Source organism: Piliocolobus tephrosceles, chromosome 18, assembly GCF_002776525.5.
Source record: "Piliocolobus tephrosceles isolate RC106 chromosome 18, ASM277652v3, whole genome shotgun sequence".
Classification (NCBI taxonomy): domain Eukaryota; kingdom Metazoa; phylum Chordata; class Mammalia; order Primates; family Cercopithecidae; genus Piliocolobus; species Piliocolobus tephrosceles.
This window is the reverse complement of record NC_045451.1, coordinates 57,664,404-57,689,109: the sequence shown is the minus strand read 5'-3', so window position 1 is coordinate 57,689,109 and position 24,706 is coordinate 57,664,404. Positions and strand designations below refer to the sequence as shown.

Sequence of the window (24,706 nt, the reverse complement as noted above, 5' to 3'; positions counted from 1 at the left end):
AAAAAAAAAAAAAAAAAAAAAAAAAAATTTAGCTGGGTGTGGTGGCAGACGCCTGTAGTCCCAGCTACTCAGGAGGCTGAGGCAGGAGAATGGCGTGAACCCACGAGGCAGAGTTTGCAGTGAGCTGAGATTGTGCCACTGCTCTCTAGCCTGGGCAACAGAGTGAGACTCTGTCTCAAAAAAAAAAAAAAAAAAAAAATTAGCTGGGCATGGTGGCTTGAGCCTGTAGTCCCAGCCATTGGGGAGGCTGAGGTAGGAGGATCACTTAAGCCCAAGAGGTCGAGGCTGCAGTGAGCCAAGATCGTGCCACTGCACTCCAGGCTGTGTAACAGAGACCCTGTCTCAGAAAAAAAAAATTTTTTTTAATAAAAATATATTATAGAAGAAGCTGGGGGCAATGGCTCAGCACTTTGGGAGGCTGTGGTGGGTGGATCTCGAGTCCAGGAGATCAAGACCAGCCTGGGCAACATGGTAAAACCCCATCTCTACAAAAATACAAAAATTAAGCCAGGTATGGTAGTGTGCGCCTGTAGTCTCCACTACCTGAGAGGCTGAGGTGGGAAGATCACCTGAGCTCAGGAAGTTGAGGCTGCAGTGAGCTGAGATCACGCCACTGCACTTTAGCCTGGATGAGAGTGAGACCCTGTTTCAAAAAAAAAAAAACAGTAAATCAAAGAAAAAGAAAAAAAGTTTAAATAATTTATAAAACCATGAAATTGCAATATATTGTTAGGACAGATGGTACCTATATAGATTAAGCTCTCTCTATATTTGCTATATATTGGCAGAGAAACAGAGGGAAAAGATATCAGGATGTCAACAGTGGTTACTCCTTGTGGTGAAATTATGAATGGTTTTAAATGTCTTCTTTGGTTAGTTGTATTTTCCAAATTTCCTACAATACAAAGTCATTTTATAACTGGAAAATGTAAGTTATTAAAGGTAAGAACCAAAAAAACTTTGTGTCTAATTAATAAGGCATTTATCACAGAGGATTTTTAAATATATTTTCAATCATGTACATTAAACAAGGAGTGATGGTCTCTAGACTTGCTGGCATATTACACAAAAAGGTTTAATATTCTTTTCATGCCTTTAAAGTATGAATCAAAAAATGAAGTATCTTCAAAACAGACAAGAAGTTTTTTGTAACATTTTCCTTGGGTTCTTACTATATTGGGCTTACAGAAAAAAAGATTAAAAAATTCTCAAAGTTCTGTACAATAAAAATGAAAAGGATAAAAATAAATCTATTGGACCAGGCGCCTTGGCTCATGCCTGTAATCCCAGCCCTTTGGGAGGCTGACGCAGGCGGATCACGAGGTCAAGAGATCAAGACGATCCTGGCCAACATAGTGAAACTCCGTCTCTACTAAAAATACAAAAATTAGCTGGGCATAGTGACCCCCGCCTGTAGTCCCAGCTACTCAGGAGGCTGAGGCAAGAGAATTGTTTGAACCCTGGAGGCAGAGGTTGCAGTGAGCCGAGATCACACCACTGCACTCCAGCCTGGTGACAGAGCAAGACTCTGTCTCAAAAAATGAATAAATAAATAAAACTATTATCTACTTAAACAGTCCGTTATAACATATAAACCACTGTAGTTACTCATAAATGCTGGGATTGAAACTAAAATTGATTCAACAAATGTTTCTTGAGTATCTACTGATGATAGGGGCTGTTATAGGCACTGGGGTACCATGATAGGTAGTATGGTCCCTGCACTCCAGAACAGGGCAAACATGCAAACAATCACAACATGTGTCAAGTACAGCAATGTACACGGAACAGTGGCTGCACAGAGGAGAAGGGGAGTGGTTAGCTATCTGCCAACATTAGTGATTAGATACAGAGAAAGTAAAATGTAAACTGGTACTTGAATAAGAAGTTCACCAAGATCACAGGGGTGAACAAAGTTCCTTGGACACTAGATACATAATAGGGAGATTAACTAAGACATGGGATAGAAAATAAACAACGTGAGTGAAGATGTGACTCTATCTGGTTGTGGTGAGTTTGAGATTCCTGTGGGAAACACAGATGAAGATGTTCAATAAGAAACTAGCAGGCTGGGCGTGGTATCTCACGTCTGTAATCCCAGCACTTTGGGAGGCCAAGGTGGGCAGAGCAGTTGAGGTCAGGAGTTGGAGGCCAACCTGGCCAACACGGTGAAACCCCCTCTCTACTAAAAATACAAAAATTAGCCAGGGGTGGTGGCACATGCCTGTAGTCCTAGCTACTTGGGAGGCTGAGGCACAAGAATCATTTGAACCCGGGAGGTGGAGGTTTCAGTGAGCTGAGATTGTGCCACTGCACTCCAGCCTGGGTGGCAGAGTGAGACCGTGTCTCAGAAAAAAACAAACCAATGAACAAACAAACAAAAGGACCGGGCGCGGTGGCTCATGCCTGTAATCCCAGCACTTTGGGAGGCCGAGATGGGCGGATCACCTGAGGTCAGTTGTTCAAGACCAGCCTGGCCAACACGATGAAATCCTGTCTCCACTAAAAATACAAAAAATTAGCTGGGTGTGGTGGTGGGTGCCGGTAGTCCCAGCTACTCTGGAGGCTGAGGCCGGAGAATGGCCAGAACCCGGGAGGCGGAGCTTGCAGTAAGCCAAGAACACGCCATTTCACCATTGCACCCCAGCCTACGCGACAAGAGTGAAACCCTGTCGAAAGAGAGAGAGAGAGAGAGAGAGAGAGAGAGAGAGAGAGAGAGAGAAAGGAAAGGAAAGAAGGAAAGAAGGAAAGAAAGAAGGAAAGAAAGAGAGAAGGTAGCTAATTAACAGTTTAAGTACAAGAAAGCAGTTGTAGGTTAGAATTTTTTTTTTTTTTTTTTTTTTTTTTTGAGATGGAGTCTCGCTCTGTCGCCCAGGCTGGAGTGCAGTGGTGCAATCTCAGCTCACTGCAAGCTCCTCCTCCCGGGTTCATGCCATTCTCCTGCCTCAGCCTCCAGAGTAGCTGGGACTACAGGTACCCGCCACCACGCCCAGCTAATTTTTTTGTATTTTTAGTAAAGATGGGGTTTCACTGTGTTAGCCAGAATGGTCTCGATCTCCTGACCTCATGATCTGCCTGCCTCGGCCTCCCAAAGTGCTAGGATTACAGGTGTGAGCCAACCGCACCTGGCCTGTAGGTTAGAATTTAAATAGCACCTGTAGTACCAGCTACTGAGGCAGGAAGACTGCCTGAGCCCAGGAGTTCGAGGCTCCTGTAAGATATAATTACACCACTCTATTCCAATCTGGGTAACAGAAGCAGATCCTGTCTCTAAAAATAAATAAATAAAATAATTTAAATAGTGGGAGTTATCATCATATAAGTGGTCATTACAATCAAAGGAATAAATGAGAACCCTCACTGGGAGAAAAACAACATTTATTGAAGGCGAAGGAGGCCAGGGAAGAGGAGCTGGCAAAAAACGACCAAGGGTGGAGAGGGGGCAGAGAAAAGGGTGGCAGTAACTGAAACCAAGGGAGGAATGTGTTTCAGGGAACGGGATGGGTACAAAAGAAAGGGCAATAAAGACAAGGCCTGAAAACACCAACTGCTTTGGCAAATAGAAGAAGGCCACTGACAAGCTCCAAGAGTTATCTCCAGTGGAAAATGAGACAGGCAAAAACATAGGCTTTGGTAAACAGAGGAGTGAATGGGGGATAAAAAGGAGACTGCACCAGACTCCTTTAGAGCAACTTCCTTCTGAAGAGACGGTAACAGCTTCACTTTCAGAATATTAGACACCTGGGCATGTTTAAAGATTGTAGGGCAAGAGCCAGGAGAGAGTCAAACCTTGGCATACGGGAGAAAGGAGAAATGAGGGATGGAGTGAGATCCTAGAGGAGCCTGAGTAGGAAGAAGAGAAGCCCAAGGGAAGGATGGCCCTGAAGAGCAGGAAGGCACTGCATCAAGGCTGGCAGGCAGGAAAGATGGCAAGGATTGTGGTGAGGATGGTTCGGGGCAGGGAGCTGGGGGAGAGCTCCTCTCTGATGACTGCCAATTTCCAGAACAAGAAAAGGGACAGATTCGTAGGTACCTGAGGAGAAGAGAGGACTCTTCTTATAAGACAGGATGGTAGGAGAGAAAAAAAATGGGTCATGGGGCCAATACAGTCATACAGATTGTTTTATTATTTTTAAGAAAGAGAAAGGAACAGAGCCAGTTAAATTTCACCAAGAAAAGGAAAAATCAACAACTCATGTTGTCTTGTGCCTAAAGCTCACAGGTATCAGTTTTAAGACAGGCATTTGACTAAAACATATTCTTAAAGCAATTTGGACATTCTTTCACGTCCAAAGCAATTAATACTACATATTCAAAGGAATTTGACACTACATGTTCAAAGCAATTGACATTACGTGCATCAAAACTAGTCTAGCTGTGCAGCCCAACCACACTCTAAAGATTTTCTGACTATGAAACTTCAGACTTAACCAAATAAGCAATACTTAGAGGATAAATTCCAAAATGCTAACAGGCATGTTCACTGCTTTTCCCTTATAATCTTTTATAATTTTAGAAAGGAATGGCAGAGGTGGGGAAGAGACTGGCACCTTCTCTTACCACCTCTTAGAAATGAGTTAATAAAAATGAAGTATCGGCCGGGCACAGTGGCTCACGTCTATAATGCCAGCACTTTGGGAGGCCAAGGCAGGTGAATCACTTGAGCCCAGGAGTCCGAGACCAGCCTGGGCAACCTATGAAGACCCCATCTTTACAAAAATTACAAAAATTAGCCAGGCGTGGTGGCACCTGCCTGTAGTCAGCTACTTGGGAAGCTGAGGTGGAAGGATTACTTGAGCCAGGGAGGTCAAAGCTACAGTGAGCTATGATTGCACCACTGTACTCCAGCCTAGGTGACAGAGTGAGACCCTATTTCAAAAAAAATATATATATATGAAATATATGTATATTTCAAAATATTTTGAAATATGTTTCTATATATATTTCAAATATATATATATTCATTTATATTTATTTGAAATATATATATTTCAAATATATATTTGAAATAAATTATACACATTCAAATATATATTTGAAATATATACTTATATATCTATAAAATTATATATTTTATAAATATATATCTATTTATATGTATTTCAAATATATACATTTATTTCTGAAATATCCATATATATTTGAAATATATATAGATATTTCCTGCACTTCTGGAGTGCAGTGGCACACCTCCCAGGCTCAGGTGAGCCTCTCAACTCAGCCTCCCAAGTAGCCGGGACTACAGGTGCACACACCACCATGCCCAGCTAATTTTTGTATTATTTTCTAGAGACAGGGTTTCACCATGTTGCCCAAGCTGGTCTTAAATCCTGGGCTCAAGCGATCCGCCTGCCTTGGTCTCCCAAAGTGCTAGGATTACAGGAGTGAGTCACCATGCCCAGCCCCCAAATTTTTTTTTACAGCAAAATACTTTCCTGGTGGCTCTAACAGCAAGGCAAAATAGCACAACTCCAAAAATATCTGAATTTAAAAACTGAGAAAACCTCCTAAAAATGATAGCATACTAATTAGATCATTACAATAAAATGATCTTTATATTCCTTTCAGCTACACTACAAAGAAAGAAACTACTAATAAAACGTTTCAAACCAAGGAATAAAGCCATTCATCACAATTTTTTTTAAACAGATGGGGACTTGCTATGTTGCCCTGCCTGATCTCAAACTCCTGGGCCTAAGTGATTCTCCATCTTGGCCTCCCAAAGCACTGGGATTACAGGCATGTGCCACTGCACCCAGCCCACAATTTCTTTTCTCGTCCAAGAACCATCCACTAAATGTGGACTGAAAGTCCACTGCTGTCTATGTAGACTTGAATATCTAGAATGTCCATGAGTATCTGAAACCTTAACCCTTAGGTGAACATTCAGGTAGTTCTCCCACCATCAGGTGTCCAACGTGACAGCCACCAGAAGCTGCAGCTTCCCTATCACCACCAGGCCTGCACCGCCTTCCCTAATTCTAATACCACACAAGGGAATGAATCAATACCCAATGACTTGAAGGCTTACCACATTCTAGGCATTGTTCTAAACTCTGATGACACTAATGAATAAAACAAGGCCTTACACTAGGGGAACTTTTAGATGTTGTAAAGAAGACAAGTGTACAAATAAATTACTATCCACATTTCTGGAGAGAGGTCTGACTTGCTCTCTCCATCTCCAATATTACCTAGAGCCCCCTGATAAGCCCTCATGGCAACCTGCCACCATATGTGAGTCCGTGGGTATCAGTGTGGTCATTTCTTTGGCTGTTCCTAGACTGTAAACTCGATTAGAACAAGTGCCTCATGTCTAGTCTGTTCCCCTATTATATCCCTAGTAAGGTGCCTAAAACACAACTGGCAACCAAATATTAATTAACCAGATGGATGGATGGGTGGATGGATGAGGACTTAGTCCTTTGAAAACAAAGCAATCAGGTCTCCCTATAGGAAGGTCTACAGGCAATGCCTTACAAAAGGTGTATCTGGTGACATAAAATTAAGTTTTTTCTCTAATAAGCCATGGGAAATATATTTTTAAAAATGTACACTGCCAGGCGCAGTGGCTCACGCCTGTCTGTAATCCCAGCACTTTGGGAGGCCGAGGCGGGCAGATCACCTGAGGTCAGGAGTTCGAGACCAGCGTGGACAACATGGCGAAACCCCGTCTCTACTAAAAGTACAAAAATTAGCCAGGCGTGGTGACAGGCACCTGTAATCCCAGCTACTCAGGAGGCTGAGGCAGGAGAATCACTTGAACCCAGGAGATGGAGGTTGCAGTGAGCCAAGATCGCGCCACTGCATTCCAGTCTGGGCGACAAGAGTGAGAATCCATTTCAAAAAATAAATAAATAATAATACCAAAAAAGGGAGAAATTGTTTAAAACACACCCCCCCCCAAGTATTTAGGTTGATAACTACTTTCATTTTATGCATTTTTAATTTGTAAACTATTTCCATTAGTTTCTGACTAAAAGTTACCTTTAGAAGAAAATTCAAAATTGATTTTTTAAAGAATCATCCAAATTCATATGTTGAACAGATTTTTTAAAAACATTCTTCCAAATCATGAGAGCTTATTCCAGAAAAGCACTTTGCCTCTGATGTTTAAGCCAGAAGCATTCCCAAATGCAGCTGGTCACAATGGATTGCAGCCATTTCTATCAGTGAACACGGTATTTTTCGAGACCACTTTTTAGCTCCTCTTCTCACATTCACGCAATTCCCAGCTCTGTTTTTAGATTAATGAGATTTTCATGGCCGTAAGAATATTTTCCAGGAAAGAATTAGATGGAAAACATTTTGAGCTTCAAAAACGAAGAGACAAGAGACCATTTTTGCCTTACATTTTCTCTCCTTCAAGGTCCACTAGGGAAAGCTAGACTTCTAATTTTTAAATTCTTTTGAGGAAAGTAAATTTATATTTTGTTGCTTTATAAATATCATAAAATTACTTAAACTGGTGACCATACTTGATAGTCTATGCCACTAAATCCCCACTTAATATAGTAGATAAATTCCGTGGCCCCAACAGTTCTGAGATATTGACAAAGATTTTAAAACTTACAGCTCAAAGGGCGATGACTTGTTAAATTTGGTTGGAGTCTATTATTTTATCATTTGAACAGCTTGCTACTTTTCTTTACAATTCCAGCTTAATATCTACAGAATCAGCCAGGTGCAGTGGCTCACACCTATAATCCCAACATTCTGGGAGGCCAGGGAGAGCAGATCACTTGAGGCCAGAAGTTCGAGACCACTCTGGCCAACATGGTGAAACCCCATCTTTACTAAAAAATACAAAGCTTGGCTGGGTGTGGTGGCGCACGCTTTTTAATCCCAGCTCCTGGGGAGGCTGAGGTATAAGAATCACGTGAACCCAGGAGGCGGAGGATGCAGCGACCCAAGATCACAGTACTGCAGTCCAGCCTGGGTGACAGAGTGAGACTCTGTCTCAAACAACAACAGCAGCAGCTATAGAACCAAGATAGAAAATTCCTGGAGAAATCAAAGATAATAAAATTCAACAATAAAAGCTAATTCACCTGGGTGCGAGAAACTGAAAATATTTAATAATGTGCCCTTTTTCAGGAATAGAGCTCTTAAAGGTATTAGAAAAGTTAAAACCCCAGACATCCAGGCTCAATTCACCTAGTCATACATATAAAAACATGCAATTGTAAATCTTAAAACATCAGAGAAGTATGGGGATTCCTCAAAAAATTAAACACAGAATTACCTATGATCCAGCAATTCTACTTCTGGGTATATACCCAAAAGAACTAAAAGCAAGGAATCAGATATTTGTATTCCCATGTTCACAGCAGAAGTAACCTAAATGTCCACTGACAGATAAATGGAAAAACAAAATGTGACATATACAAGGTAATATAATTTAGCCTCTAAAAGGAAGGATGGGCGTGGTGGCTCATGCCTGTAATCCCAAGACTTTGGGAGGCGGAGGCAGGCGATCACTTGAGGTCAGGAGTTCGAGACCAGCCTGGCCAACAGACCAGGGAAACCCCATCTCTACTAAAAATACAAAAATTAGCTGGGCACGGTGGCACACGCCTGTAATCCCAGCTACTGGGGAGGCTGAAGCAGGAGAATCACTTCAACCTGGGAGACAGAGGTTGCAGTGAGCCAAGATCGCGCTACTGTACTTAAGCCTGGGCAACAGAGTGCGACTCTGTCTCAAAACAAAAAAGCCATTAAATAAAAAAGAAAAAATTCAAATCCTCAATATTGTGTTTCTCATTTCCCATGCTCTTGCTCTCCAAATTTCAGCAGATTCAGGTAACTTTTTGGCCAGATGCAGTGGCTCACCGCAGTAAGCCCAGCACTTTGGGAAGTTGAGGCGGGTGGATCACCTAAGGTCAGGAGTTAGAGACCAGCCTTGTCAACATGGTGAAACCCCGTCTCTACTAAAAACACAAAAATTAGCCTGGTGTGGCAGTGTGTGCCTGTAGTCCCAGCTACTGGGGAGGCTAAAGCCCAAGAATGGCTTGAGCCCGGGAGGCAGGGGTTGCAGTGAGCCGAGACCGTGCCACTGCACTCCAGCCTGGGAGACAAAGCAACACTCTGTCTCAATCAGTCAATCAGTCAATCAATGGAAGGAAATTCTGACACATGCTAGAACATGGACGAACCTGGAATACATCATGCTAAGTGAAATAAATCCCTCACAAAAGGACAAATATTGTATGATTCCACTTAGATGAGACAGCTAAAATAGTCAAAGTCATACAGACAAAACATAGAATGGTGGTTGCCAGTGGCTGGAGAAGGGAGGAAGAAATAGGAATATTGTTTAACGGGAACAGAGTTTCAGTTTGGGATGGAGGAAAAGGTTCTGGGGATGGACAGATGGATAGCTGTACTACAATGTGAATGTACGCAATGCCACTGAATAATACACTTAACAATGGGTAAAACAGGCCAGGTGTGATGGCTCATGCCTGTAATCCCACTGTTTTGGGAGGCTGAGGCAGGAGGATATCCTCAGGCCAGGAGTTTAAGGCTAGTCTGGGCAACACAGCAAGACCCCAGTCTCTACAAAAAAAAAAAAAAAAAAAAAAAAAAAATTTAATTACCAGGTGTCATGGTGCGCACCTATAGATCCAGCTACCTGGGAGGCTGAAGCAGGAGGACTACTTGAGCCCAGGAGTTCAAGGCTGCAGTGAGCTATGACCATGCCACTGCACTCCAGCTCTGGGCAGCAGAATGAAACTCTTTTAAAAAAAAAAAAAAAAAAAAAAAAAAAAACCAACAACAAAAAAAATCTAAAAGGGCAAATTCGATGTTACGTACATTTTATCACACACAAAAAAATCAGGAAGCATCTAAAATATGACTTGCACAATTGCCAAATGGCATTTGTACTTTTCTTTTTTTTTTTGAGACAGGGTCTGTCACCAAGGCTGGAGTACAGTGGCACAATCTCAGCTCACTGCAACCTCCTGGGCTCAAGTAATCCTCCCACTTCAGCCTCCCAAGTAACTGGGACTACAGGCACATGCCACCATGCCCAGCTAATTTTCATATTTTTTGTAGAGTCAGGGTTTCATTGTGTTGCTGAGGCTGGTCTCAAACTCCTGGGTTCAAGCAGTCTCTCTACCTCAGCCTCCCAAAGTGCTGGGATTACAGGCATTAGCCACTGCATCCAGCAAGTATTTGTACTCTTTTTATTTTTTGAGATGGAATTTCGCTCTTGTTCTCCAGGCTGGAGTGCAATGGCACCATCTCGGTTCACCACAACCTCTGCCTCCCAGGTTCAAGTGTTTCTCCTGCCTCAGCCTCCCGAGTAGCTGGGATTACAGATATGTGTCACCACGCCTAGCTATTTCATATTTTTAGTAGAGATGCAGTTTCTCCATGTTGGTCAGGCTGGTCTCAAACTCCTGACTTCAGGTGATCCGTCCACCTCGGCCTCCCACAGTGCTGAGATTACAGCGTGAACCACCGCACCCAGCCCTATAATCTTAATAAAGACAAAGAGAGACTATTCAAAAATTATTAAAAATATATGTTGTGATTAGTTTTTAAATTCTCAGATACTGATTTTATGATTGCTATTACATTAATATTTAAAGTACATTGTGTGCTAGAAATTTGAATGAGAAAAATTAAATGTCTATGAACAAAAACATCCTATAAACTAAATCTTAAAAACATAAAAACCAGTACTGTGCTCAGCTCCAAAGTAGTCAGCTGCCTTTTTTTGAAATAGGGTCTCAGTCAGTTGCCCAGGATGGAGTGCAGTGGCACGATCATGGTTCACTGCAGCCTCAAACTCTTGGACTCAAGCAATCCTCCCACCTTGGCCTCCTGAGTAGCTGGGACCACAGGTGCATGCCACCATACTCGGCTAATTTTTGTATCTTTTATAGAGATCAGGTCTGGCAATGTTGCCCAGACTGGTCTCACACTCCTGGCCTCAAGGAATTATCCTGCCTTGCCTTCCAATGTGCTGGAATTACAGGCATAAGCCACCTCGCCCAGCCTGTAGTTAGCTGCTTAATGGTGTGTTTTCTCCTGACATTATATTCTTTTAATACCACCAAGGTATTAAAGATTAAAGTAACTACATGAAAACATGGCAATGGCAAAAAAAAAAAAAAAATTACATATTTGCTCTATGATTAGTTACTAGTAATCAGTAATTTCTCTGATGCACTCATATGCCTACATGTATGTACATGTGTACACATTATGCACATATGCAGCTACACATATTATGCATACAGAAAACTCTGACATTTGTGATAACATAAATGTATTTTTTGCTTGTTTTAGAAACTGAACATTGGTAGACAAATTCATATTTAATCTAACACTCTGATCCTAGAGCCGAAGCAACTGAAAAGCCCCAAGGTGAAGTTACTTGCCAGTGTTAACAGTAGAGTCACAGCCAGAATGTAGAAGGGGTGAAATAATGCTACGTATTTTATAAATTCAATTCACCTGGAAAACTTCAATTGCTTCTCATTAGTGCTCCTGTGTAAGCACCGAGGAAGGTGAATCTGAATTATGGCTTGAGTGCCTCATTTTAAAAACTTTTAGTTATCAACTGAGAAGAATACCTAAAACATGGCAATTTAAGGAAAACAGGAGCAAATTATAAAGCCTATTTTGGGAAGCACTAACCTGTATTGTTTCAGGTTAGAAGACAAAATTTTAATCACTTAATTTTTAATTCAGTGAAACTTTTTCTCTAACTTCAATAAGTTTTTGTGCCCTAATAAAAAGCATTCATCTTCCGGAGAAGAAATGATAGAGAATTGGCCAGAATTGTAATGTGTCATCTTATGGTTTGTAAAGCACTGAAATCATAAAATGTTTATACCAAATTATTATTTACTTTATATTTGATAAATTTACATTACCTTCTCTTATTCATCTCCATTCCATACCCACACCGACTTGGATGCCATACAGACATAATAAAAAACCAACCCTATCACTGGGTATTTATTTTATCTGTATTTGGTTGGAAATTTTAATGTTTGTTAAAATTAGTAAAAATGAAATAAGCTTCATAGCTTTGCTTAATGAAGTTGTTTAAAATAACTTTAGGTGCTAGAATTTTAGCTGCTTTAACAATGAAGCACTAACCCCTAGATGCACCCGATTTCAATTTCAACTTGACAGATTCTGAAAACTATTAACTACTGTTTCAAAACAGGGCAGGTGCAAAGAGCAGAGAAGCCTGCAAATTTGACAAATCAAGTTTAGTAATAAAAATCCTAGCAAGGAGACTGTTACCTTTTAATGATAAAATTCCCTAAATTTTAGAAAAATGCATTAAAAATTTCCCATTTCAATTATTTCACATTTGAAAATTAACTTTCAAACTCAGTTAAACTCATGTATGATAATACTGACAATTTATGCTTCATAGAAATACCTCTTTAAAGAAAAACTTTAAACACAAAGTAAAAACATGTGGTTACTTTCCATTGTCACATGATAGGAAAATGTACAGTTAATGACTGCTTTCACTATACAGTAATTTCCTACTTGCAGGCTGATAAATAAAAGTAAAGTGAGTGATCTAGTTTATCTTCCTAGTAATAGCATTAAAACTATTTCTTATACTAGCCCACCTCAAACAGCCCCCTTAATATTGACAGTACCGACACAGCATTAGTGGCAGAGGCCACGTGAGGAAAAACATTTTCAGTGACCAAGAACATCACATAAGGTACTTATATGACACCACAATCTTAAATATATGTATACACTATACAGAGTACATAACAGTGTCTCTTCTTAAACTTCATGAATTGTTAGTATAAGCTGGTGATGGCAGTGCTAACACCTGTTCTCTTTCTACGAAATTCAGAGAACTTGGTAGGTCTTCAAAAAAGTTCTGATTGCCAAAGTTCAGACTCAGCTTGGACGAACTGACAAGCTTCTGAAGGATATCAAATTTCTCACATGCACTTGATATCATATTCTCTCTTCTCCACTAACTTATTCGTTTGGCTGATTTCTACTTTCTGCCTACTACTTTTCTCAATGAATACATATAATGTATAAAAGCTCAGCTTCCAGTAATGTCAAGAGGTAAGAAACTGACAGTTTCAACTTAAAAATATTATGATCAGATATACAGATGTATCTCTAAGTAAAATAAAGCCACAAGGAGAAAATTTGTAATGTATTAATATTTAACAGGCATTGTGCCATGTTATTACTCAAAAAAGACTGGCTGTATTCTTCAACCTAATTGTTGGTTCTAAAACAGTATCATTTCCCCTTGTTTTGAGGAAATGATGGGGATAATTTTTCTTTTCTTTTCTTTTTTTTTTGAGAAGGAGTTTCGCTCTTGTTACCCAGGCTAGAGTGCAACAGTGCAATCTCCACTCACTGCAACCTCTGCCTCCTGAGTTCAAGCAATTCTCCAGCCTCAGCCTCCCGAGTGGCTGGGATTACAGGCGCCCACCACCATGCCCGGCTAATTTTTGTATTTTTAGTAGAGACAGGGTTACACCATTTTGGCTAGGCTGCTCTCGAACTCCTGACCTCAGGTGATCTGCCCACCTCGGCTTCCCAAAGTGCTGGGAGTACAGGCATGAGCCACCGCGCCTGGCCAGGAATACTTTTATAGAAATAATACCTGTGGTTCACGCCTGTAATCCCAGCACTTTGGGAGGCTGAGGCGGGTGGATCATAACGTCAGGAGTTCGAGACCAGCCTGACCAACATGGTGAACCCTCATCTCTACTAAAAATACACAAAATTAGCAGGGCATGGTGGCATGTGCCTGTAATCCCAGCTACTTGGGAGGCTAAAGCAGGAGAATCGCTTCAACCCGGGAGGCAGAGGTTGCAGTGAGCCGAGATCGTGCCACTGCACTCCAGCCTGGGCAATACAGAGCGAGACTCCGTCTCAATTTAACAACAACAAAAAAATAAATAAATAAAATAACCAGAGAAATCATACCTGATTGCTCTGAATCACAAGTCGGCTAGAATAATACATGCAAAAATGAGCAACCTCCAGAGAGAAGAATTAGCCACCCACCATAAATTTGATTCACAATGAGATATTTAGCAAGTGTCATTTTGATAAACAACCTTCACAAAATACTACACTGAGATAACAAATGTTTCAGATTAATCTACTCAATCTTTGGCAGTTAACTCCTATTTTGACTATCTGTTGCTCAACGCTAGAGTTACACTTCCTGGGAGAAATGAAAAAGACAATAGTTAAATTTTAAGAAAGGATTGTTACTGACAGTTTTCTCCTCTTTTCCCCCTATAAACTGTAGACAAAGCCCACCTAGTGGTTTAGAATTAGGGAATTAAAAGGTAGATTTTGTTACTATGCTGTAATTAAGGATCTTCACAATTCCAGCTTGAGGGGGGTAGGGAGGTGGTTCAGAATTTACACCTATCTCACTGCTGCAAAAGATTCATTGTATCAGGGTTACACTGCAAATACTGCTACCCTCAAAACGAATCTGCAAATTATTTCCCAAATGCTCAGTAAAGAGGTGAGGAGGTTCCAAACTCCAAATCCAGAATGCACCCACTACAGGGCAAAGACTGAAGTTTTCAGGGAAAACACACCACCGATTTTAAAGCTGATTTAATTATATTATTAACTATTCAGACACCTGATAGCCACATTTGCAACATTCAAGCAAGCTTATTTCAGCTAACAATATCACACTGCCCACTGTTCCATTTCACAATACCATCTGCCTAAAAACGACAACTTGAACTGAAAACCAATACTAAATCACGATAACCCTTTTCAGTGCCTTCTGCTAATCATTAGGGCAGCGGGATAAGTGAATTGTTCAAGTCTATTGTGCAGCTGCGCTCTCATTCAGTTTCGGAATCTCCCTTGGATATTCGTTCATGCTTGTAGAACCGACCACGCGGTACACTGGGAAACAGTCACATGAACAATGCGTGACTTCCATTGTGCATCAATCCTCCTCTTGTTAGGAGGAAATTAAAAAGTCACGATGGACACACGAAAGTACCGAGAAGGCACGCAACTGCAGATCTGGTGGGGGATGCATGCGGCACCAGCATGGTCGTGGCACCCGAGTGGAAGTGCAACAAATGCCAACATCTTGTTACTTTTAACGCCTAACTTCCTGCAGCGCTGGAGCAGCCAGCGGCCGCCGGGAAGACGAGCTCGGCTGCAGCCCTGCGTCGCCGCGCCACGACCCGACCATCCTCTGAGACGCCCGGGACGGGAGCACCCACCCCGAGTCAGGCGCGGACAGACCTCCCGAGCGCAGCCCGGCGGGAACCCATCAGCGCGGGAACCGGCCTCGAACTCCAGGCGGGGACAGCCGCGAGAAACTGACCTACGCGGTCACCCGGGCTCCCAGAGCAACCGAGGCGGGGGCCACGACCGCAGGCTTCCCGTCTGCCCGCCCCACGTCGAGGAAGTGGTCGTCACCGACTCTGGCTGGCACTCCCCGAGGACGCTCGAGCCCGCGTAACGTCTGTCTCCGAGGCCCGGGGCCGGGACCAGGGCGGAACGCAAGGTGGCACCGCCCCTCCCTGCAACCCGCCCCTGGAACGCGCACCCTCCTGGCGAGCTGGCATCCCGCCCGACCAGTGACCGCAGCGGGGACACGCCCATTTCCCGCCCACTCCCCGCCCCTGCCTGGCCTGCCCACGCCCCCGGCCTGCTCCTGTCCCGCCTGGGCCACCGGCGCTGGTTCCAGGTTTTGCCAACTACTAGCGAGGCGCACGGCCTTCGCGCTCCTCCCACCACACCCCGAGGGAAGAAGGGGCAGGCCCTACCCGGAGACTACAGGGGACCGCCCGTATGAGTCATTGGAAGACCCCTGTCCCCAAGCAAAATATAAGTCCTGGGTTAATACTCTGGAAGTTTGTCATTAAGCAATACATCACCCAGCTGCGCAGATGTTTTCTCTTTTTTTCTTTGGCTGCAACTCGACACGTGGGAACTTAATTGGCAATGGAAATTAGACAATTTACAAAAAAAAAAAACCTCCTTTTACTTTCACAGGTGAAAGGAAGCCCTTAAAATGCTATGCAGGTGTAACCATTATAGAATAGATATGCACGAGACAAGGATTTACAAAATTTCCTCACCTGCTCCCCTCCAGATTCCAAGTGCAAGGAGTCTAGCTAGAGGAGTTAGCAAATAGTCTATAATGTGAAGGTTCAAACTCTAGCATAATCCCACCGTTTTTGTTTTTCCTTTTTTTGAGGCAGGGTCTCACTCTGTCTCCCAAGCTGGAGTGTAGTGGCACGATCTCGGCTCACTGCAGCATCCTCTTCTGGGTTCAAGCGATCCTCCGGCCTCAACTGGACTACAGGCGGGTAATCCAGGCACTGGGACTACAGGCGCGCCCTGTGGCGCCTGGACAATTTTTGTATTTTTAGTAGAGACAGGCTATGTCTGTGTTGCCCAGGCTGGCCTCCAACTCCTGGGCTCAGGCGGTCCTGCTTGCCTCGACCTTCCAAAGTGTTGGGATTACAGGCGTGAGCCACCCCTGCAGGCCACACCTTTGCTTTTTAAAAACATGTCTGCATAAAAAGACAGGAAATTATGAGCATCCGAAAACTGATTTCTGCTTTCCTGAATTTTCCAAATGTATTTAATGAACATGTTCTTTTGCAATGAAAAAGTAACAAATAGGTACCATTTTTTAAAGGACTGCAGTTTTTCCAGCAAGTCTAGAATCATGTATTGAGAACCTATCATAGACCCGTTTGGTCATTGTGATACCTGTGAAACAGCATATGGCAGATCTTTTGAAATGATGTTTTTGGATACCACAAGCAATCCTGCTGGTGTATCTCAGACTGGCATCTTTTATTAACAAAGCAGGCACTTTACTGGCACAATACTTCAACTGCAAAATGTGTGGTAACTAAAGCAGTCGTATTTGTCTGGAAAAGAAGAAACCTCAGGGTTTATTATCTAAGGATATTGAGCCATCTTTTTTTTTTTTTTTTTTTGACAGAGTTTTGCTTTTGTGCAGTGGTGCAATCTTGGCTCACTGCAATCTCTGCCTCCCAGGTTCAAGGGATTCTCCTGCCTCAGCCTCCTAAGTAGCTGGGACTACAGGCGCATGCCACCATGCCCAGCTAACTTTTGTATTTTTAGTAGAGATAGGGTTTCACTATGTTTGTCAGTCTGGTCTCAAACTCCTGACCTCAGGTGATCCACCTGCTTCAGCCTCCCAAGGTGCTGGGATTACAGGTGTGAGCCACCACACCTGGCCTTGAACCATCTTCATAGCAAAAATAAAGCTACCAAAATAATGACAATAATAATTGGCTACTGAAATAATTTTCAGTGATTCCATGAAAATCTTCATTCTCTCTGTGATGATTTAATTACCTAAATTCACAACTTGCACTTTGCAACTCCCTTCTACAGTTTGTAAATGAAAAACAGATTGCAGTCAATAGGAGGATGAAGTGTTAATCACTACAGTTATCAATAAGAGAAGTTCCAATCTTGATAGCATTACTATTTGTACTGTATTTTTAAAGGACTTTATTTGGTATTTCCATAAAATATGCAGAAAAGATATCTCATTGGCATTTATATTACTGACTGCTAGTACAGGTAAAATCACCATGATGTCATAACAGAATTCATTATTCTAGAACACTGTGTCTAATGGAACTTTCTGCGATGATAGGAATGTTCTATACTTCTACCTTGTCCAGTACAGTAGCCACTAGCCACATGTGGCTGTTGAGCACTTGAAATGTGGCCAATGTGACTGAAGGTTTCAAGTTGTATTTAATTTAAATAGCCACATGTGGATAGCAGTTACCATATTGGGCAGTGCAGTTCTAGAACAACAAAACTATCACTAGATTGTCCCTATCATGTCATACTCTATTTTGAGAAACATTTGGCAGAAAGAGAACCTCTGGAACTAGTTAACAAATATTTTCCTTTGTATTCCTTTCTGAGCTTTAGGTGGATAGATATTTTAACTTTGCAGATGCGGCATATTAAAGTAACTATTAATATGATCCTTACATATATAAGTAGGAATTGCAATGGAAACTCTGACTGGTTGCGAAATGGATTTTGGAGTAGCGAACCCTTGGCCCTGCCATTCCCGGGCCTGCCTGACCCACACTGAAAGTGAACAGGGTAACTTCAGACCAGGATGGGCTTCATCAGAATTGCTCATTGCCTGGTTCAGACTGGCTTCACCTTGGACCCTTTTGTTTCAGGAAACTTAGAAGCCCAAATCTTTCTACCGTCATCCCCCTCCCCACATTCCAATGACCTCCTTCAGAACGTGATCCTCTTTAGATTGTAGTACCTAATGTCTGTGTCCTTGCAGTTTTGTCTTCAGCCTGAGACATCCCAGAATGCACTTAGTGCATTGCATGTTTTAAAAACACTCCCCTGGTGCCGATGTGACTTTGAAGTGCTGCAGGAACACGCTAAAGGCTTAAGTCTCATTAAAAGGAGGATTTTATGGACTGAGACTTTGGGGAGGGCTTTGGGTAATTACTGCCTGGAATACTGAAAAGTAGGTCATATGTCATCAGGCAAATGCAGATAAACTGTTGAGTTGAGGGAAATGAATCATTCCCTTATACCTACAAATGAAAGACATTGTAGTTACTATTAACTCCAGACCATCAAAGCTATGAGGTCATTGGGAGTTTTTCTCTCTTAAAAGTGGTCTAAATTTGTTATTTGTCATTCGTGCCATTACACTCAGTTTATTTAATAACAAAAATGAATTGGTATATATTCAGATATTAAATTCTTTTTATTTAGACTTAATTTTGTACCCATCTCTCTTTTCCTGCAGATATGACATACAGATGTCTAAGCAACTCCCTTCTAACAGTGATTGATTTTGCTGGTTCCCCACACAAAAAGTTTGGAAGAGACCCTTATGTCTTCTGTAGAGTTTCTTGGTTGTAAGCAGCAAGCACTCATGCTGGCTAACTTAAGCAAATAAAGAATATATCACGCAGACATCAAAGAAACAGCTGGAAATCTGGCTTGGCAAAGGCCAGATTAGGGCACTCCCGGGGATGTGGGTAGTAGGAACTAGTCCATAGCTTTTCCTCGGTGCCAACACTGGGAAAGAATACGTTCCAATTATTTTCATTCTCCTATCCTTTTGTCTTACTTCAGAAGAAGCAAAGTTGAGAGATAGTTTTTCCCATAAGGTATGTGCTCCTTGGGCAACATTTTCAACTCAACCTTTAGCCCTTAGCTTGCGTTTTCTCTTTGTTTTTTCTTTTGAGACAGGGGTCTTGCTCTGTCACCCAGGCTGGAGTACAGTGGCATGATCATGGCTTACTGCAGCCTCAACCTCCCAGGCTCAAGGTATTCTCCCACCTCAGCCTCCCAATTAGTTGGGATTACCGGTGCAAGCTACCAGGCCCAGCTAAGTTTTGTTTACTTTTTATAGAGACAGAGTAACACTGTGTTGCCCAGGGTGGTCTCAAACTCTGGTTTGAGCAATCTGCCCACCTTGGCCTCCCAAAGTGCTGGGATTGCAGGCATGAACCACCTCACCTGGCCTATCTTTCTTTATTCATCATGAATACACCCTGCTTAGCCTGGTCAACATGGAGAAACCCCGTCTCTACAAAACAAAAATTAGCCAGGCATGGTGGCATGACCTGTAGTCCCAGCTACTCAGGAGGCTGAGGTGGGAGGATCACTTGAACCTGGTAGGTGGAGGCTGCAGTGAACTGAGATCACATCACTGCACTCCAGCCTGGGAGACAGAGAGAGACCCTGCCTCAAAAAAAAAAAAAAAAAAAAAAAAAAAAAAATTCCGAATATATCCCGCTTTTCTATCCATAATTGTCTGCTCAAGCAGTGTGCCTGACAGTCATATGACCCCTTCTAGGAAGCCTTGGAAAGTCTGCCCTGCCTATTGCCCCTTTTTGAGGACTTCATTATGCAGCCTACAATTCTTGGCACAGCTGAGGAAGCAAGAGCAGGGCCTCCTAAATGGCACCTTTCTATTAGGCTTACCAAGGGCCTGGTACACGTGCTCTGCCCAACAGGAAATCTCTATACTGAGTAGCAGTGAACCATCTAGATTTCTCTCTCGGGTGGGTTTAACCGTGACGCATGCAAAGGACAGTCCTTAGTCAAGGTAGATGCAGAAAGGCTCACAGAGGGAAGTGACAGCAGAGAGAAAGCAGAAGCCATGGGACAACCTGAAGGAGAATAGAGAAAAGATGACCAGGAGCCGCAGAAGCAACAGCAGAGGGAGAATGATCGAGACCCCAGAGTGTGGAAACACTAGGGTAGGGAGCAAAGGATGGCGCCCCCTGCTGAGAGGTCCAGAATGGCTGGCTGCAGTTACATCTTCAATAATCTTCTGCAGCAGCGTGAGGTCTCTGCTTTTATGTCTCTGTATTGTTGCAATAAATTCTTACTCTTTATCTGATGTAACCTGAGTGTTTTTCTATTCCTTGAGCCCAGAAAGAGCCTAATACACCATTACAATCCCCTTTCCTGTTCTCATCTCTCCCATTTTAATCTGTAACCAATAATCTTGTGGATACCTCCTTTCTTTTAAGCAGCCATCTCTTCAGGGTTTCATGCTGTTCTTCGCTTTTCTGACTCTTCTAAAATGCATCTCTTTTCCAGATCCCTACTAACCACCGTTATCTATATCTCAGTCACCTGTCAGCACCTACTACAGGTCAAAGGCCCCGTTCTCAATGAGTTACAGTAGAAGGTGATTTTACTTCATTCACTGAAGTTACAAAGATTAAGGGTGGGAACCTCATAGGCCGGCAGTCTCTGGGCCTAAATTGGAAGTATGAACCAAATCACTGACTCCTGGGTGTTAGATTTGTTAGAGTCGTCAGAAATCATCTAGTTTAATCTGAAGCCTAAAGTCAGACTGTCCTCAACCATATTAGGAAGAGGTTTCCGCCCCCCATCCCACCCATCTGTGGCTGGGAACTTTCCAGACTGGCAGGTCACTACTTCACACTGCAGCCCAACCACTTTTTTTCCAACATTAAGAATGTGGGGCCAGGCATGGTGGCTCATGCCTATAATTCCAGCACTTTGTAAGGTCCAGGCGGGCACATTGTTTGAGCCCAGGAGTTCAAGACAAGCCTGGACAACATGACAAAACCTTGTCCCTACAAAAAATACCAGGAAAATAAAAAAAAAATCTGAGTGTGGTGGCACACAGATATAGTCTGAACAACTCATGAGGCTGAGACTGGAGGATCGCTGGAGCCCAGAAGGTCGAGGCTACAGTGAGCCATGATCGTGCCACTGCACTCCAGCAACAGAGTTAGAGGCTGTCTCAAAAAAACAAAAAGGTTTGAAGACAATGGTCATGAGCTGCCTTGATATTTCTTTTCCAGGCTTACATTCCCCCATGTTTCAACCCATCTTCATGCTCCAACTGGCCATGGTATTCTAACACAGTTAGACTAACATAGAATTAAACATATCACAACTGTTTCTATGAAGTCAAAGAGGGTAGGGAAGTTTTCTCTTAGTAAGTCCTATGATAATATCAACTTTTCTAAACCTATGGCCTTTTCCCCATACATATCATCTCTGACCTCTCCACTGCTCTCTGGTGGTAGCTAATTTTTCTCACTTAACAGAGACCTGGGCGAAGGAGGTGGTGGAGTTAGATTGGAGAAAGAAAGGAGGGAGTGCAGCAAAGAAGTTATACATTTATATACAAATTCCTGGCCTCATGAAGTTTATAATCTAATTTGGCAGACAAAGTATACAATTAAAACTCATAAAAAAAAGCCATAACAGCCAAAAATGGTAAATAAAATAAATTCTTTTTTTTTTTTTTTGAGACGGAGTCTTGCTCTGTCGCCCGGGCTAGAGTGCAGTGGCTGGATCTCAGCTCACTGCAAGCTCCACCTCCCGGGTTTATGCCATTCTCCTGCCTCAGCCTCCAGAGTAGCTGGGACTACAGGCGCCCGCCACCTCGCCCGGCTAGTTTTTTTGTATTTTTAGTAGAGACGGGGTTTCACCGTGTTAGCCAGGATGGTCTCGATCTCTTGACCTCGTGATCCGCCCGTCTCGGCCTCCCAAAGTGCTGGGATTACAGGCTTGAGCCACCGCGCCCGGCCTAATATTCTAAAGGATTTAGGAGGACTAGAATACAGAAGACATTTAGAAGTCGTGGTACTGGGGGGATGCACCCAAGATGGCTGAATAGGAACAGCTCCAGCATCCAGCTCCCAGCATGAGCGACACAGAAGATGGGTGATTTCTGCATTTTCAACTGAGGTACCGGGGGTTCATCTCACTGGGGCACGTCAGACAGTTGGTGCTGGTCCGTGGGTGCAGCCTGACCAGTGAGAGCTGAAGTAGGGCGAGGCATCACCTCACTTGGGAAGCGCAAGGGGGAAGGGAATTCCTTTTCCTAGCCAAAGGAAAGTGAGACACGCAACACCTGGAAAATCAGGTAACTCCCACCCTAATACTGCGCTTTACCAAGGGTCTTAGCAAACGGCACACCAGGAGATTATATCCCACACCTGGCTCGGAGGGTCCCACGCCCATGGAGCCTCCCTCATTGCTAGCACAGCAGTCTGTGATCTAACTGCAAGGCAGGAGTGAGGCTGGGGGAGGGGCGCCCGCTATTGCTGAGGCTTAAGTAGGTAAACAAAGCCACTGGGAAGCTCGAATTGGGTGGAGCCCACCACAGCTGAAGGAGGCCTGTCTGCCTCTGTAGACTCCACCTCTGGGGACAGGGCATAGCTAAACAAAAAGTGGCAGAAACCTCAGCAGAGGTAAATGTTCCTGTCTGACAGCTTTGAAGAGAGCAGTGGATCTCCCAGCATGGAGGTTGAGATCTGAGAACGGACAGACTGCCTGCTCAAGTGGGTCCCTGACCCCTGAGTAGCCTAACTGGGAGACATCCCCCACTAGGTGCAGACCGACACCTCACACCTCACAGAGTTGGTTATACCCCTGAGACGAAGCTTCCAGAGCGAGAATCAGACAGCAACAATCACTGTTCAGCAATATTCTATCTTCTGCAGCCTCTGCTGCTGATACCTAGGCAAACAGGGTCTGGACTGGACCTCAAGCAAACTCCAACAGACCTGCAGCTGAGGGTCCTGACTGTTAGAAGGAAAACTAACAAACAGAAAGGGCACCCACACCAAAAACCCATTAGTACGTCACTATTGTTAAAGACCAAAGGCAGATAAAACCACAAAGATGGGGAAAAAGCAGTGCAGAAAGGCTAGAAATTCAAAAAATCAGAGCGCATCTACCCCTCCAAAGGAACGCAGCTCATAGCCAGCAATGGAACAAAGCTGGATGGAGAATGACTTTGACGAGTTGAGAGAAGAAGGCTTCAGTCAATCAAACTTCTCAGATCTAAAGGAGGAACTATGTAACCAAAGTTACACAAAGAAACTAAAAACCTTCAAAAAAGATTTGACGAATGGCTAACTAGAATAACCAATATAGAGAAGTCCTTAAAAGAACTGATAGAGATGAAAACCATGACACGAGAACTACGTGACAAATGCACAAGCTTCAGTAACCGACTCGATCAACTGGAAGAAAGAGTATCAGCAACTGAAGATCAATGAATGAAATGAAGCAAGAAGAGAAGTGTAGAGAAAAAAGAGTAAAAAGAAATGAACAAAGCCTCCAAGAAATATGGGATTATGCAAAAAAACGAAATCTATGTCTGATTGGTGTGCCTGAAAGTGACAGGGAGAATGGAACCAAGTTGGAAAACACTCTGCAGGATATCATCCAGGAGAACTTCCACAACCTAGTAAGGCAGGCCAACATTCAAATTCAGGAAATACAGAGAACACTACAAAGATACTCCTCGAGAAGAGCAACTCCAAGACACATAATTGTCAGATTCACCAAAGTTGAAATGAAGGAAAAAATGTTAAGGGAAGCCAGAGAGAAAGGTTGGGTCACCCACAAAGGGAAGCCCATCAGACTAACAGCAGTTCTCTCGGCAGAAACTCTACAAGCCAGAAGAGCGTGGGGGCCAATATTCAACATTCTTAAAGAAAAGAATTTTAAACCCAGAATTTCATATCCAGCCAAACTAAGTTTCATAAGTGAAGGAGAAATAAAATCCTTTACAGACAAGCAAATGCTGAGAGATTTTGTCACCACCAGGCCCGCCTTACAAGAGATCCTGAAGGAAGCACTAAACATGGAAAGGAACAACAGGTACCAGCCACTGCAAAAACATGCCAAAATGTAAAGTCCATCGATGCTAGGAAGAAACTGTATCAACTAATGAGCAAAATAACCAGCTAATATCATAATGACAGGATCAAATTCACACATAACAATATTAACCTTAAATGTAAATGGACTAAATGGTCCAATTAAGACGCAGACTGGCAAATTGGATAAAGAGTCAAGACCCATCAGTTTGCTATATTCAGGAGACCCATCTCACATGCAGAGACACACACACATAGGCTCAAAATAAAGGGATGGAGGAAGATCTACCAAGCAAATGGAAAACAAAAAAAAAAAGCAGGGGTTGCAATCCTAGTATCTGATAAAACAGACTTTAAACCATCAAAGATCAAAAGAGACAAAGAAGGCCATTACATAATGGTAAAGGGATCAATTCATCAGGAAGAGCTAACTATCCTAAATATATATGCACCCAATACAGAAGCAGCACCCAGATTCATAAAGCATGTCCTTAGAGACTTACAGAGAGACTTAGACTCCCATACAATAA

General features: G+C 42.9%; 1 protein-coding gene across 2 annotated transcripts in view; it reads right to left on the bottom strand.

Moving 5' to 3' along the window:
• Window positions 1-15,568, bottom strand: part of OSBPL1A (oxysterol binding protein like 1A) — a 231,032-nt gene extending 215,464 nt beyond the window's left edge. Inside the window, exon 1 of one of the 2 annotated variants that reach the window (XM_023207765.2) lies at window positions 15,341-15,568. The gene's annotated coding sequence lies outside the window, so the exon portion shown is untranslated. Of the gene's footprint in view, window positions 1-15,236 lie in introns of both variants that reach the window. The other variant, XM_026456023.2, reaches the window with a different exon arrangement.
• Window positions 15,569-24,706: the final 9,138 nt, after the last annotated feature.